Source organism: Rhinolophus sinicus, chromosome 16, assembly GCF_057876585.1.
Source record: "Rhinolophus sinicus isolate RSI-liver-muscle chromosome 16, RSI-T2T, whole genome shotgun sequence".
In the NCBI taxonomy this organism is placed as follows: Eukaryota; Metazoa; Chordata; class Mammalia; order Chiroptera; family Rhinolophidae; genus Rhinolophus; species Rhinolophus sinicus.
The window spans coordinates 52,701,221-52,707,220 of NC_142516.1; positions in this window are offsets into that span (position 1 = coordinate 52,701,221).

Consider the following 6,000-nt stretch of genomic DNA (forward strand, 5'->3'; position numbering starts at 1 on the left):
GAATTCCCTTGCAGCTGTACCCTTCTCTGAAGTGCCCGGTTCTAAAGTGTAGCCTCACACACATTTCACAGCGATACCAGAGACAGGAATCTTTCATCTTTGACTCGACTCTCGAGCTCTTATCCTCAAATGACCTTTTCTCTACCAACTGAAACAAATTCTTAGAATCTTCTAATCAATATATCATCAAATGAGCCAAGCTTCCAAATCTCATTGGTATGTTTCCTTGAGAACTGTCAATTTAGTATATTCCTTTCTCAATATTATTGTTTTCCCTAAACTCTGTTTTTAAACTCAAACAGTCTGTTTCCACACTCTTTGTATTTAAGAACAGAGTGAGGCTAATGACACAGGACGAGAAACATGTAAAGGGTTGCCTTTCACGTGATGGATGATGTCAGGATTAGAAAAAGGCTCATGTGAAATTCTCAGCTTGGTTTTAAGGCAGTAACTGGGCGTCATATTGCCTCAAAAAAAAATCACCTCCAGACAGGATCACTAAGTGGTTGTATCTGGGCATGGTAAGAGGGATGCTGGGAAATCCCTACCCTTCTCCCTACAAACACCTCCCCCATTTCTCCATCCTTCTGCCTGAACACTCACCTTTAGAGATAACTTCATTTAGACCTCCAAGCCCTTTTAGACTTTAAGAAGCTCTTTAGGAGCTATTTGCTTATTAGCTCAACCAAAGTAATACACGAAGACTTCAGAGAAAGAACCATTTTTAAGGAGGTAGGGACCAGGGATATCTTTGGAAGGTACAGTCATGGGAAAAACCAAACTGCTACCCTTTTTCATTTATTTTTACCACTGATTTAGTGCTAAGCACTATACTAGGCACAAGGGATACAGAGATAGTCAAACATCATTCCTGGCCTCCAGTGACGTGCAGCTCACAGAAGCCTGCTCTCTAACCTTTTCCATAGGTGATATCCTATGTAAAAAGAGAAGTCACAAGATGACTAAAATGGGGAAAGCAGCTGGGGTATGTGTGTGTGGGGCAGCCCATGGCAGGGCCTTTACCCTGGTGGTGACACCAACTCCTTTAGTGACGAAGGAAAGCGGCCAGAACCCACTGGTTTGGTAAGTGGGGGCACCAAACCAAGGGAGGGAAAAGCAATCTTGTAAGGACTAGAGGGAAGTCCAACAGAACCTCTTAGCCAAGTGTCAGGGCCATGAATTTTTGCTGTAGGGTTCTATGTTTTCTGGCGGTCATTTACAGAATTAAGTAGGAGTCACCTCAGGCAATACTGGTAAGGGCGAAAGCTAGAATTATTCAGAACTCTTTTTTTGGAGCCTCAGACAGAGGAAGGCAGAAGAGAGAAGTAACATGTTGTGGTAGTTCTCAGACTTTTTAACCCCAAACATCAAAGGATAATTTAGCACTCCGCATTAGTAACGACAGCTAACTTCTGCAGATATTCACAACTATTCAGAATGCATAGCAGAATAATGTGGGGAAGCGGGACATGGAGAGTAATTTCATAAGGTTTCCTAATTGAGTCTCTATAACTCCTTCCACCCTACCTTGAGGCTTATAGATGCAGGCCTGAATTGAAGTCACTAGCCAGCTATATAACCATAGGTAGGTCACTCTCCTTGAGCCGTATACAAATAATAAATCATATATAAAATAATGAGTCTTACCCAGTATATTAAAAAATAATATACTAAAGTACCTATCACAGTTAGTATATAGTTTCATAGCCAGAGCTTTCGATTAGCTTCTAGTATACAAATTGTCTTAAAAACTATATTGTAGAATAGTAGAGTCTGCTCAGCCAGCCTTCATGCAGCATTGAAAAGCCTAGGATTTGCAGGAAGTTTGCTTTTAATAATAAATGCCCATCTAATGAGGCCTACCAGTTTAGACTAGGGGGAAATATGTCATAAAATCTTAATTGCTAGAAATAGGAAGTTGGGGTGCAGAAATAGGAGAAGGTTTCCAAGCCACAAGATGTTTTTTTAGAAGGAAAATTGTATTTACAAAAATTGCATGTATTTATATGTGTATTTATTTATTTATTATTGAAATAACGTTGGTTAATAATATATAACATTATATAATTTTCAGGTGTCCAACATTGTAATTAGATATCCATATACACTATAGTGTGCCCACCACCAAAAGTCTAGTTTCTATCAGTCACCATACACTTGACCTTCTTTACCATTTTTCCCTCACCGCACCCTTTTTCCCCTCTGGTAACTACCATCCTATTGTCTGTATCTATGAGTTTGTTTTTGTTTTGTTTGTTCATTTGTTTCTCTCTTGTTTTATATTTTACATAGGAGTGAAATCATACAGTTTTTGTCATTTTTCCATCCGATTTATTTCGCTTAGCATAATATCCTCAAGGTCCATCCATGTTATTCCAAATAGCAATATTTCATCTTTTTTATGGCTGAGTAGTATTCCACTGTGCATGCGTGTGTGTGTGTGTGTGTGTGTGTGTGTGTGTGTGTGTGTGTGTATGCGTGGACTACAGATTGCCAGTCAAAGGCTATTTCCTTTGATTCCTGTATTTTCCTTCCTTACCTACCATCCATGCGTCTCTCAAGCTCTCTCTTGGTCCCTGTTGCCCCAGTGAAAGCGAAGAAGAAATTAACACATCTGGAAGTCTCCAATGCTAAACATTGTGTGGGCTGTTCTGCATAAATTATTTCATTTAACTTTTGACAACAGCTTGGTAAAATAGATAAGATTATTCCCGTTTTCCTAATGAGAAATGGAAGCTGAGAGTCCAATGTCCAAAGTAACACAGCTAGTAAGTAAGTCAAGTCCTGGGTCCTAACACATGTTTATCTAACTCCAAAGCTCTTTACACCAATCACAAAGAAAAATGTATTTTAGGATTTGTCTAAACAAAACATAATTAAGCAGAAAAATGTATGGGGAGAAATGCTTACTGTTTCCGAGCAAACATTAGTAATTGCTTATCAGTGGACACTGACCTCCAGTTACAACTGAAACCCGAGCTCCCAGGGTTCATGTTCAGACACTTCCTCTCCCCCTAGAAAACCACTACAAAGGAAAAAAAATGTGGTAAAAGGCAGCTTCAGGCAGATCATGGGAAAATCAATTCCGCTTTCTCAGGTGATAAAAGTAAAGAGACCATATCGATCTGTCCTGAGGAATCATACAGTTGCCTAGAAGGTTAATATAAATCTGTTGTTTCAAACACAAGTTGTTTTAGACATCTGACCTACAGGTTATGCTTTTTTAAAAAAAAAAAAAAAGCCCACTCATGCAAAATCACGTGTAAATACAAAGGCATATCTGTGGTTCAGTTTGGTCGTTCCCAGCTCTCTTATGAAGGACTGGCCACAGGGGCCCTTGCAGACAAATAAAAGTTTGTGGATTGGCACAAATTCACAGATCACTTTGAGAGCAGTGATATTGCTTCACTTCCCATCACAACAGCCTTACCATGGGTTACTTGTAAGGTAAATCTAACTATTTGACCCTCAATGTGGTCTCTACCTATCAGTTAATTGCAAATTATTTCTTTCCTCTTTCTCTTTTTGTCTTTTTCTTTTTAAATTCAAGCAACCTGCAGGCCTCCTTAAAGCAGGCTTTAAATACTGCAGACTTTCTGAAGGAAATAAGAGAGATTATGAGGTCTAGATTACATGTGCTTTCCAATGATGGCTGTATAACTCTAAGACTGTTATATTTTATCATCTCAATGATTAAAGTTTCCTCTGAGAGCACTAGGGTAGAACCTCCATATTTGCATGTTTCTTCCCCTACCTTTCCCCTTGCCTGATCCTGCACCCACATTTTTAGAGGAACCAGATACTAGGGGGAAAGAGGTAGAGAGAACACGTAAGAGGAGCTACCAACTCGTGATAAGCATCTAAATTGACCTCTTTGTAGTCTTACTGTAAAATTTGAATTAAAGACCAAACCAGATACCACCACACTACCTTCTCTGCCTTCCCTTTGTCACCCCTGTTTTGTGATAACATGATTTTCTATCACAGAGTAATAATACCATTACGACCTTAAAGGTTTTCTATGCTGAGTTCCCAGAAACCGTTTTGGGGGAAAATGTTATTTATCTTTTACTTCCTCTCCCTCAAATGTCCCTTCTGTGCACCTCAAACTTACTCTTCAGTCAAGGGTTCATAAGCAGCCATCCCAGACATCCCAGACATCAGTGGCTCACCAGAGCCAGTCCCTCACTCAGTCAAGTTCAATAATGATCTTCCACTGGTGCTGAAGCCCTACCTCAACCTGGATCCCCTCTGCCCCCCAGGATTCCATTTGGAGAAAAAGAATCGGGAAGTTTGTTTTTTCCATGAGCTCCAAGATGATTCTCAGATACCTCCAAGCTGATGGCTTCTCCATCATTTCACTTTTCCAACCTTAGTGATTGCTAGACTAGGAGTGCTACACCTCCCAGGGGGAGGGTCAAGATAAACAAGCCTGGAGAGTAAGAAAAAAAAGACAGAGAAAAGGAAAGGGCAAGCAGAGGAGTCTACATTCTCTTCCTTCTATTTGAATTTGCTGGTGGTTATAAGCAAGTTAATGTCTTCATGCCTCTGTTTTCCATAACTATGAATTATAGATAATATCACTGAGACACCCTGAAGGTAAATTTACTGATGGTAGATTTGTGAAAGCTTAAGGAAAATATCACATTTGGTAATATCTAGAGAATATGCCTTCAGGGCAAACCCTTAGTTGTCACCAGCTCTCTAAAACAATGCTATTCAGACTTCAATGTGCCCACGAACCACCAGAGAGCTAATTAAAATGCACATTCAGATTCAGCAGGTCTTAGGTGGCGCCTAAGATTCCTCACTTCTAACAGGTTGCCTGGTAGTGCCAAAGTTGCCCTGCACAGGACTTTACTTTCAGTAGCAAAGACTTACTGTCTAGGTCCTAGACCACTGCTTTAGTGTCTTCCAGCTCTAATTTTTGCCAAAGTTCTCCCACCCTCATCTCCCCCCTCCACACACACACACACACTTGGCACTCTGCCATCATCAATGGCAGTGTCTCAAACATGCCATGTTCTTCAAACCTGTGTGGCTTTATACATCTTCCCTCCGCCCTTTACCCCTCTTCATTGGATGAGCTCCTTCACGTCTCAGCTCACATGTTACCTCATCCATGAACGTTCCCCTGGCTCCTACTCCTAGCAGGCAGGCAGGCCCTTTCTCCTCTATGCTCGGTACACTGTACTATATTATGCTGTGTACATGCCCTGGGCCATAGCATAGGGTTGCTCAGATACCCTACACAATGCCCTACACAGTGTTCCGAGGCCAAGGAGGCAAGATGGAGCTGAAATCCATCCTGTTCTCCTCTTGCCATGTTAGAGCCCTGGTGCAGAGCTGCCTCCACCAGGAGGAAGGGGTGACTTTTTCTAATTCACACACCGGTGCGATATGGACTGATTGTCTTTTCTACCAGATGTGGGGTCCTTGAGGAAGAAATAAAGTCTCATCCTTCTTTATGATTCCAACTCCTAGCCCAGTGCTTGTCACTATTCAGTGTTCAATGAAATGTTTGAATGAATACATGATGAGAGAGAAAAAATTAAGAGTACTGAGAGGGATGCACAGATAATAAATTCATTCAGTTCTAAATGTAAATCAACTGAATTGTGAGCAAGAGGTCTGGGATTTGCTGATGTGCTGCTGAAAAGGCAAGGTCCTCAAAGCCGCATTTTACTAAAAGGATCATAGGTATTAGTGAAAAGAGATGTAAAGGCTATAGTCAGCACTTTTAGAAGACTCATCAGAACCAGCAAAAAAATAAGCTGCCCAGAATCAACACCAAATTGTCATGTCTTTTCAGATCTAGGGGAAGGAGAGGGAGACTCTTAGAATAGTTCTTGGTCATAAGATTTACAGGCTACTGAAGGCAGAGTTAATACAGCAAAACATCCTGAGAACAAGTAGAAAAAGTGAAGACAAAACCATGACGAATTCACCTAGGGGGCGGAAGTCAGAAACAAAACAGACAATTTGTTAGATAGTGAAAGT